We start from the raw sequence: 11,480 nt of genomic DNA on the forward strand, positions 1-11,480 counted from the left end.
AGATGGAGTCTCACTCTGTTGCCCAGGCTGGAGTGCAGTGGCACGATCTTAGCTCACTGCAACCTCCACCTCCCGGGTTCAAGCAATTCTCCTGCCTTAGCCTTCTGAGTACCTGGGAGTGCAGGCGCACACTGCCATGCCCGGCTAATTTTTTGTATTTTAGTAGAGATGGGGTTTCACCGTGTTGCCCAGGCTGGTCTCGAACTTCTGAGCTCAGGCAGTCTGCCAGCCTCGGCCTCCCAAAGTGCTAGGATTAGAGGCGTGAGCCACCGCACCCAGCTCAAGCCAACTTTTGATTGATAAATTGTTCCATCTTTTTCCTAATGCCACAGTTGGTAAATTTGGGAAATTGTAAAACAAATGTGAGGTGATTAATTGCCCATGGTTGAAGCCTTGCCCTTTTTAGGTCCCTTCCTTTTCTCATTGCCCCATTTTCTATACTGTCCAATTATCTCTGACTTGGTATCCCTGAAATGGAAACAAGTTCTGAAGTATTTGCTTTATACCAACATATACCCTCCCTGATCGTCCTCCCAGATGGATTTCTGTTTCCTGCAACATTCACGCAGTGGCCTCTTTGTGGTGGAAAGGTGAAGGGTAATTTCCACCAAAAGCTTGCTGAGGTATGTTTTAATTAAGGAATGGGATGTAGCACTTTCCAGTTACATTAATGAAAATTCCAAGAAACAATTCTGCTTGGAAGGAAATACGTGTAATCTTCAGTTGTGTCTGCAATGCCTAGAAGTATGGACCCGTCCATTATCAAAAGTAGAGTTCACTAATCATGATATAAGACCCCACTCAGTCTAGAGCTGCATTGTCCAACCCAGTGACCATGAGCCATATGTGGCTACTGAGCATTCAAAATGTGCCTAGTCCAAATTGAGAAGTGCTGTTAGTGCAAAACATACACTGGATTTCAAAGAATTAGCATGAAAAAACTTGTAAAATATCTAATTAACAAGTTTAAAATATTGGTTGCATGTCAAAATGATATATTTTGGATATATTATATAAAATCTATTAGTAATATTAATTTTCACCATTTTTGAAGTTAAAAATGTGGCTACTAGAAAGTTTAGAAATGTGTATGTGGCTTACATTGTATTTCTGTTGGGCAGCACTGCTCTAGAAGACGGAAGAAAACACTACCCTTTTCATTGCATCACCTTTCAGTCCCTGTGAAGTCTACCCAGGATAAATATTCAGGGATCCATCACTCTCCCTTCTCCTCTCTTCCATGCCAGTTCCCCTGGGTATCCTCTAACCTCAACACTCCACCACCTTCCATTTGTCTCTCATTATGGGTGACGCTCTTTAAGACGCTAAAGACCAAATGGATCATGGTTTTTTACTCTTTCTTGGAAGGGCATTGAGAGATCTATAGTCTCCCTTGGAGCAGAATTGATTTAGCTCTTTTAAAGTCTTCAGATAGGTACATTAACAATACAAACAAACTGTCCTCCTACTAATTTTGATGACCTTCCATGGCCAAGTTTTGAAGAGCTCTGATGCTAATATGATCTCAGACTCCTGACTTGATTCCACCAGATATCCTGTCCTACCACGCATGCAAAATAACTCTCCATAAAACCCACCGAATACTTTTCAATGTATTCCATGTATTTTCTTACTGCATCCTCACAGAATACATTGAATAAAGTAGATCTATTATAAAGCTCATTTTATAGCTATAGTTCCCAAAATGTAAAGTGTTTTGCACAAAGACTCAGAAAGGGCTAATCATAGAATTAGGTCATAAGCCCTAATTCTCTTCCAGGATCCCTGGTTCTCTACAGCAAGTGTAGAAAACAACAGAAAATGTGCTCACACTCTTACACAATAGCTCTAACCAGTTTCTCCTCCAATCCAGTTTTCACAATGTTGCCTGAGTTATCCTTTGAAAATGCAGACTTGTTTATATGTATTTGCTATAAAACAAACAAACACAAGCCAATCTTCACTGGCCATCGAATTACAACCAATCCCTTTAGTGTGCATAAGTGGACATTGATATGCCATCCCAGCCTCATTTCTTTCCTCTCCATCTGCAATCTCTGGAAGAAGCAGGTTGGGTTTTCCCTCTTCCACACTGCACCCAGCACCTGCTCAAATGCCACAACTCAGCACTTCTTGCGTCTTGTTTTCTCAGATCCTCTCTTCTGGCTCTTTCCATCACCTCTAAATCACTCACCCCCTTTATCTTCTAGCAAAGCCTTTGGGCTCAGAGCAAATGTCAACTCTATTGAAAGCTTCATCCAAACTTCCTAGGAAGAATTAATATCTTCCTTCTCTGGGTTTCAGTAATCCTTTGTACTGACTTTATCCACTATACAGTACCATTATTATTATTATGTTAGAGTCAACTCTTGTGCTTGTCTCCTGCTTTAGACTGTGAACTTCTTGAGGACAGAGACTGTCCATCTTTGTATCTCTATGTGTAGTAGATGCTCAGTGGATGGTCCCATCCATTCTCATCTATATATTGGTGTTTCCCAGGTCTATCTGCTGAACTCAGCTTTCTCTCCCAGTTCCAGATCCAATCATCTGACAAATATCTCTCATCTGATGTTCCACAGGGACTTAAAGCTCATTGTGACTTAACTTGAACTCACTTCCTCCCCTACCCAACCTGCTTCTTCTAGAGTCCCTATCTCTGTATTTGACATCATCATCTATCCAGCTGCTCAATCCAGAGAGTGGGAGTTATCCTTGACTACATCCCCTCTTTTGCCGACATTCCTCTCCCTCATCCAAACAAACTGATGTATTACTTCTGCTTCTCAAAGATCAATTAAATCTGTGTACTTTATCCCTACTGCCATTATCTCAGGACATCATCATCTCTTGCCTAGATTACAGAAATTAAATCCTTTGGTGTCTCCTTGTCTTCAGACTTGCCTCCAGCTCCCAGAAAAGTATCTGGCATGTTGCAAGTACTCAATAAATGTATATTGAATGAATCAATCAATGGCTGTGCATAGATGAGTTCACATCTGGCGCAGCCATGCTCAAAGGAACCTCATCTGTTTGAAAATGTCCACTCGCTTCCTGATGGAACGACCCAGGAAATGACTTTAGAGCTGTTTGTTTTTGAATTGAAGACTTGAATAGTTTTCTTAACATATGTAGCACCCAGAAGCTTTCAACACATTTGTAGATCAGTCATGTCGGTTAAGTTTCACATTCCCCTATGAGATAAATGACCTTGAGAACTCCCTTTGGTAGCTGAGTCTCTTTTTTGCAGAGTTACAGAGTCTAAATCATTTTCCCAGAGTTAGCAAGGTGGTAAGGAGAAGAGGCAGGGCTCAGGTCAAAGCATGCAGTCTACAAAGGCTAGACCAGTTTGGCTAAATTTGGCCTCAGACTCACTGGAGCAGGCTTGGATCTCTCACTCAGTGGAAAGCTTGCTCCTCAGAGAGTAGCTCTGGCAAGGGGATACTGTAGGCCAGTGGAGCTGAATGAAAACTTCTGAGCCTCTGCTGACTAGAGGACTGACACCTCATGCTCATAGCCTGTGGAGCCTGGGAGAGGGGCAAGCGAAGGAAGGCCTGGAACTTGGGCTTGAGGCTCTTCCTTGCCTCACTGTCATCAGTAGTTATGGCTGTCTCTTCCAGATTACTGCTGGAGATGTTAGGAATGATGTGCTCTCTCTCTCTCTCTTGCTCTCTGTCCTTAGTTTGCTTTCTGGAAACCAAAACTGCTGGAAATGCAGAAATGCTGTTGATAAAATCTATTTGGTAAGGGCAGAAAATTCAGAATTGTGAGTAATCACAGGATGCGAGAAGAATTGCTGCAGTCAGCTTTGATGCCAGGAAATAGGCTGTGGATGGGCACAGATAGTGGAAGAAAAGAATGGGAGCACATCTCAAATAACACTGCAGGTGGCCTGAGCTCTGGAGTGGGCCCACATCTTCCCTGGGCACCATGTGTAGCACTGCTGATGGGGAGCAGGAAGATTTCACTCATGTGGCTCTCAGTGGGTGCACACTGAGCACCACTGTGTGTGAGGCCCTGTGCCAGGCACTGGGCATGGAGCTGACGCAGCACAATCCCTGCTTCCTAGCCGCATAGTGTAGCCAAGCAGATAAGCTGTGCACATAAATAGCATGGTGCAAAATACAAAGTCATACATTTCACAAAAGAGATTTTTACAAGGTCCTGGGGCATCTAGAGTGGAGGGAACCAGGGGCCTTCTTCATGAGGGAAGAGGGATATTGTGACCTGTTAGGTTAGGTATTTAAGTTAGTTTTGGTGTAGTCAGGTGTGGCATAGTAAGAAACATTCAAACTGGAATGGCAAAACAATTATATTTATTACTCACAGACCCTGAGACATGAGAACAGTACACCTTTCAGGTCAACAGGAAGGGGAAGGGGACATCCAGAACACATGAGCTCAACCAGCAGATTGGAAACAAAAGAGAGGGAGGAAACTGTGGGCTGAAGCCTTGACTGGGATTCAGGGCATTGCCTATAGGGGTTTCCCACAGGAGGGTTGGATTGCTTAATTTGAAGGGAGTATGAAGCTAAGTGTGGGAACTTAGGGTTACCTTATCAAGTTCATCAGGCTTGAAGCAGAAGTAAGGTGGTTAAGTGGTTCAGGGTACAGGGCCTTATCTGTCTAAAAAATGAAGACGGGAACTGGGTGAAGACCGTCTTGAAATATGTAGGTCAAGTGTGACAAGCAGGGACAGAATAACAAGAAAGATGTTGCAGCAGCATTAATATAATGAGAATTATGACAAGACATTTCAACTGGGCTTAGACTTATATGTAGACTTGGATAAACAGAGAGTAAGAACATTCCAGAATGAAATAATTGCATATATAAAATCAAGAGCTAGGATTCATGGCAAGGAATCTGTTGCTAAAAGTTCTTCAAAACTCAGGAATAGGGAACCCGGCAGCTCTAGGCAATCTGGCCTTCTCTGTTGCTTCTGTGGATTTTAACCCCTGCTCCTGTGGCTGGTGGCTAAGGGTTTCTATTTCTATATGATTCTGGAGCTTTATGGCTACTTGGTTCTTAGCTTGTTAGTTACCCCAGAAATAATTCTACAGAGTTGATTTCCAGGGTACTGAGTCCTGTTCCCTGGTGGAAATCCTCTGCATAAAAGTTGTTGCTGACTTTCTTAGTGCACTCTCTCTGTATCTTTTGATTCCTTTACCATTTTTGTGCATACTGGCCCTCCACATGCTTTCCCTCCCAATAGCCAGCAAATGCACCTTTGTCAATGACTGCCCGAAGGCTGAGGGGCCTGCTTGGCCTGTGCCCATGAAGACCAAGATATGCCTGGGAATTTATGTCCTTCCCAGGGTCAGCCCTTGACTGGTGATAGATGGATGTAAAGTAGAAGTACTCTACTTTCGTTGTCCCCGACATGTGCCTAACCTGCCTCCAGAGACATTGTGAGGTTAAGCCAAAGTTTCCTCTGGGGACTTAGCTGGGCATCATACATTGCTTGACCTTTTTTCTTTCCTGATCCCACTTCCCCTTCACTTCTCCAGGTTTTCCCTAGAGAAAATTACTTCCTAATAAATTACTATCACTCAAACTTTCATCTCAAGGTCTGCTTCTGTGGAATCCAACTAAGACATAAGCCAAGTCTGGTAGGCAACATAATGCCCCCTTCAAAGTGTTCACATCCTCACCCTTAGAGCTTATGAATACAGCAAAGGGGGCTTTGCAGGTGTAACTAAGTTTGTAGATCTTAAGACAGAGAGATCATCTTGGGTTACCTGGGTGGGCCTAATCTAATCATGTGAACTCTTAAAAGCAGATAACTCTCTGGAAGGAGGCAGGAAGATGCAGCAGAAGAAGCAATCAGAGAGATTGGAAGCATAAGAAGGATTTGACACACGTTTGTTGTCTCTGAGATGCATGGGCCAAGTGCAAGGACCTGAGAGTGGCCTCTAGGAGTTGACATCTGGTAAGGAAAACAGAGGCTTCCATCCTATAGCTGCAAGGAACTTAATTTAGCCAACATTTTGAATGAGTTAGAAACAGATTCTTTCCAGTGCCTCCCACAGGCTGACACCTTAATTTCCACCTATGAAACCCAGAGCAACGAGACCAGTCAAGTCCACTCTTAAAAACTTTTTTCTTTCTTTTCTTTTCTTTTCTTTCCTTTCTTTCCTTCCTTTTTCTTTCTCTCTTTCCTTTCTTTCTTTCTCTTTCTTTCTTTCCTCTCTCCCTCTCTCTCCTTCCTTCCTTTCTTCTTTCTTTCTTTCTTCTTTCTTTCTTTCTCTTTCTTTCCTTCCTTCCTTCCTTCCTTCCTTCCTTCCTTCCTTCCTTCCCTCCTTCCTTCCTTTTTCTTTCTTTCTTTTTGAGACAGAGTGTCACTCTGTTATCCATGCTGGAGTGCAGTGGTGCGATCACGGTTCACTGCAGCCTCTACTTCCCAGGCTCAAGCAATACTCCCACCTCAGCCTCCCAAGTAGCTGGGAGTACAGGCATATGCCACCATGCCCAACTAATTTTTGCACTTTTTGTAGAGACGGGTTTTCCCTTTGTTGGCCAGGCTGATCTCGAACTCCTGGGCTCAAGCAATCTGCCTGCCTCGGCCTCCCGAAGTGCTGGGATTACAGGCATGAGCCACTGTGCCCAGTCGTAGTTCTTTCTTTTGACCTGTAGAACTGTGAGATAATAATATGTATTTTTTTAAGCTGCTAAATTTGTAGTAATTTGTTACAGCAGCAATGGAAACAAATATACCCAAGTTTCACATAAATAATGTGCACACTCACTGTCTATCCTGGTGGTGACTTGTGCTGGGAATGTCATGAATTTTTTCCATATGACCACCCATACTTCAGATCCACACTGATGTAAAGATTTATGAAGTCTGTTGAGCTTTCCAAGGGCCGTCATTTCTTCTGCCCTCTCCCTGACCTCAATCTGGTTGCACTAGGGGTAGGGGCCTTAGTTTGCTTTATTTTCCTCTTACCTGTATTTTATCAGTGAAGGAATGCAGAGGACTGTGGAGATGGGACTTCTGGCAGTGCAGAGGGCATAGGCAGACATGGGAAATCACTTGGTTGTGGTGAATTAGCTTGTCACCTGAGGGACAGGGGGAGTTAGCACAGAGGGAGCTCCCACCAGGGCACTGAACTCCTATATTAGGTTCTCCAGGTTGAGATGTGTGAGTGCAAAGAGTGAAACTGCATTCGGAAATCCTGAGGTCCTTAGAGCAAAGGAGCTCGGCCTCCATCCTACAGTAGCAAGAATTGTTGGAGGCTCTCAGCAGGGGTCCTGGATTCTCCAGTGACATATTTATTCTTTCTCTTCTGCATCTCTGTTGAAGCACGTGTGCTCCTTTTACCAATTATGAGATTTTTTTTCCTGATCTTCTGTCTAACAATAACTTACTCTGAGCAGACACTCTGTAGTCTCAATATGTAATATTTTTTATCTACGTGCAGCTGCACACCTGTGCTATAGCCTTGAGGCCTGAATAGAAGCCGACTTCTCCACTGGGAGGTTTCCCTACATTACCACTCGGTGGGTTAGAAGTTTCTTCTATCCCAGTGCCTGACTCTGACAATCTGAACTGATGAAAGGTAAGAGAAATGGCAATCTGAGCACCTGCTGCTCCCCAGGCTCTTTCTCTTTCTGCCTCCACCTATAGAGAGGCACCTCTACTTGTGAATATGCTCCCAGGCCTGTGGTGATGTCAGGTTGTATTAAAGGATGGAGCACAAGTCCTGCCCAAACAGACCTTACCCAGTGGTGTTCTTCCTGTTGCCCTGTCCTTAGCTTTTTTGCGTTTGTTTAGTTTTTGAGCACCCTGAGAATGGATTCATTTCTCAGGCAAATTTTACATTAATAAAGCTCATGAATAAGACTAACGTATAATGTAAATAGGCCAAATCCATCATTTACAAGAACTGTCTCAAGAAGCAAAATGTTTAAAGTTCAAATTAGTAGGACAGTCTTTCTCTGTTTTCAGAGTTAGTTGAAATTCAAATCGTAATCAGAATCCCAACTCTCATTTGCAGTGAAATCTCTGCCACGGAGAGAACATTCTGAAGCCCAAGGGGTCCACAGATATTCCCTGTAGTCAGCCATGCAGGAAGCCAAATAATCCAAAGGTTGATTGGTAAGGGTGGAATCAGAACCAGGGGAATTAAATAAATGATCAATACTTGTGGCTTTTTCACTCCTGTAGTTCAGCAAACGAGAGTGGCGCCCAGCAGCTGCTTCTCTCCTGTTGTTTGCTGAGTGGGAGGGAGTGTTACAGCTCTTGTACTCTGCTGCCTACAGCTCAGCGGGCAGGAGTACTAAGCTCTTTCACTCCCACAGTTCGGCGAGTTCCAAGTTCTTGTCCCACGACCAAGAGGTATAACACACGTGGACACTGGAGAGTGAGTAAAGCAGAGTAGAATTTTATTGAGCGACAGAAAGACAGCTCTCAGTATCAAGAGGGGACCCAAAAGTGGGTTGCTATCTGTGAGGCTGAGACCAGGGTTTTTAATGGGTCTAGAATGGGGTAGTGTGTGTTGATTGGTCCATGGATGGTCTTGGAAAAAGCACCATTCAATTGGGTAAAAGGCATAATTAAGAAGGAACCAATCCAGAGAGTGGGTAAAACTGGGATAGAAGTGCTCACTCAGTTGTGGACTCTGTTTGGAACTGGCAGCTTGGTTTTCAGGCTTTAAACTGTCCTTGGCTTGAAGGTGGGGTTTCACTGGGGACCCATCCCTGTCTGCCTAGGAATTTGTCTGTCTCCTGTCACTATCAATACCATCACAACATCATAGCTGGATGCTTTTCTCTTACAGTTGGGATGGTCTTAGAATGGCATTGGAATACTCAGAGTCCATTATCAAGGATTCACCATGTCTTTCTCCATCTTCATATTAAAGCTGTCTTTGCACCACAACCTAAATGCACTACTTCTGTTGGGCATGACCTTATCTTCACTGGACAGTGTTTAGCTTCTTAACACTCCAGTGTTCAGGGGATCTCTCTGGTTTTTGCATGACTGATACAGGCCCTTTTCTAAGGAAGTTTCTTCTTTAGATACCAATATGTTTAATCTGTTTAGATAGGTCCTGCTAAATAGAAATCCCTTCTGACTTCTTGAGGTATGTTTTCTCCATTTCATTACAAATTGAATTTACAACTTGACTGTCAAGAAAAAATATTTCTGTCATTCTCATGTTCTCTCATTATGTATCCCAAACTTCTCAGAAAGTCATAAGCTTCACCATTTTCTCTCTATGACTTCCTGCCCTGATATTCTCTAGAAGTTCTAGGCTCCAAATGGGTATATAAGTCTTACATGGGATAAAGGTGCAGGGACAGGGCCTAACACCTTGGCCACTACAGGATATGTGCCCAACCAGCAGACAGCTACTCAGAAGTCTGATTGCTACAGAAGATATGCAGTGGGAGAGGGAAATTTTTTTTTCTTTCTTTCAAAAAAGCAGGGCTGGGTGGTGGGATGAGGCATGGACCACCTATTATCATTTATTTATCTATATCCGTCTACCTTTTTAGTGAAAAATTTTACTAGATTTTGGCTATTGACTACAAATTGTGGTTTCAGCGTGGCTGTGAGTTTCTTAATTTGTGGGGTTATTTATAGTTTGGGGAAATCTCTATTGAGTGTTTCTCACTAGATTTAATCATAAATATAATTCCTAGTTCTTCAGCATATTTTGAGGTTTGTAGCTACAATATCTAAACTTAAAACTATGAAAATCATTAGCAAATGAAAGGCATTGTTACTGTCCTGGCTTCTCTCTTCCTTTGCACATGAATTTGGGCAGGTGAAGTTTTGGACATACAGCTCTAATTAATTGAGACTCAACAGCAATAACTTCATGATGTAAAGTAAGTTCATGATAAGGGCTCTCCGAAATGTCAGCATTCATGTTGGCATCTTTCTGAAGAGTCTGTTGACTGTAAAATTGACTTTATGAATTTTAGAAATAGGTCAAGTTTAACAGGACCTTTAATAATTTCAAGACTCAGCATATGCCATGGGAAATGAAGACTGAAAATATTAAAAGTAAATATTTTAGGGGCAGTGTTCTTAGTAGGGAAAACTGAATATTTTTCTGAAGTGTTTGTGCTGTTGGCCTTCTGTTTATGTTCTTTCACAGGTTGTGATATGTTGGAAAATGGATGAGCTTGAAGCTGGTAAAAACAAGAATGGAATCCAATCAAAAGAGTTTAGATCAATTGATTTTACTTCTCTTCGAACTTTGCTTAACAGAAAAATGTGGGCGACGATATCAGGATTCAAGATACAACATACTAAAAGTTGTCAGCAGGTGTTAATTTTTTCCTTTTGCAGCACCTTTATCTTCTTTTTTTTTTAGTCACTTTTATTCTTTGACCCATCAATATCATCACATCTCATCTTTTTCAAATCGGGTACTTTGGATCAGTTTCTAGTCTATACATAATCCCAGAGATAAGAAAAGTTCCTTTATTTGAGGATAATTTGTCATGAACATTACTATCATGTTTTGACATTTATCAATTATTTGCTGGTTTGGGAAAGAGACCATTAGTATTTAAAACGTCAACGTCGCATCTACTGTATTGCTTAGGCAGGCAGAAGAATAAATGAAATTAAAGCATTTGTTCTTCTAAATTATGAGGTGATCTCGTGTTCTTCATTCACATATGTAATATGACTCTTTAATCTTCTCCAAAATATGTTCTTATCTGTCAGCTGATTTAATTTGACCCTCCCAGACCACTTTAGGAAATTGTTTGATACTTTTTTGTTGTTGTTACAGTCAAGGAAACTGAGACATAAAAAGACACAAAAGACGCATACCCAGCTTTAGTGTCTTGCCCAAAGTATCCAAGGCTCTCCAGTGCTAGATAGGTTTTTTTAATCCCCAGAGGAGCTACAGACACCTTAAATGCTATGCCATTTGCAGTAAGTATTTGCACATAGTCATGCATTAATCATGTTAATATTACTGTTATAAACACCCATGCATCTATTTTAAGGTGCACCAAGGTAACAGTTTGGCCATACGCATTATTTTCTTTTTGGATTTTTAATCATTCATAATATCTAGCCAATAACAATTTCAGTACAAATGGATTAGTGAGCATATTACAAATTACTTCTATCTATAGTTATTGCCCTTGGAAAGACTGTATTCTTAGCTATTTATTAAGAACTTCAAAACTCTTAGCATAACATAAATTAAATCAGATTATTTAAAATGGTCACTAGTGCATTATAATAGTTCTTGGTTGCAAATGTATGTTTTGTTATTTTTGAGTCCTTTGATTATGACTATACATTAGCAATAAATATAAATATATCATCAATCCAGCTTTGAAATCAAAGATTTTTAGCCAATTTACCCTATGTAAGTTCATAAAGCAGTATCACCTTCTAACTTAAAGATAAAGTGACTTAAAACCGACTGAGCAGATGTGTATAAATGCTCTTGCACCAATTCTAGTGTCTCCCAAGCAGGGAAACACTGTAAGAAAAGAAAACA

General features: G+C 41.6%; 1 long non-coding RNA gene across 1 annotated transcript; it reads left to right on the forward strand.

Annotated features, from left to right (window-relative positions):
• The first annotated feature begins 4,186 nt into the window (after positions 1-4,186).
• LOC129397536 (uncharacterized) lies at positions 4,187-11,111 on the forward strand. The gene is made up of 3 exons (XR_008625022.2): positions 4,187-5,929; positions 7,422-8,363; positions 10,110-11,111. It is a non-coding gene; the product is annotated as an uncharacterized LOC129397536 (long non-coding RNA).
• Positions 11,112-11,480: the final 369 nt, after the last annotated feature.

Source organism: Pan paniscus, chromosome 2 (genome assembly GCF_029289425.2).
Source record: "Pan paniscus chromosome 2, NHGRI_mPanPan1-v2.0_pri, whole genome shotgun sequence".
Taxonomy (NCBI): Eukaryota; Metazoa; Chordata; class Mammalia; order Primates; family Hominidae; genus Pan; species Pan paniscus.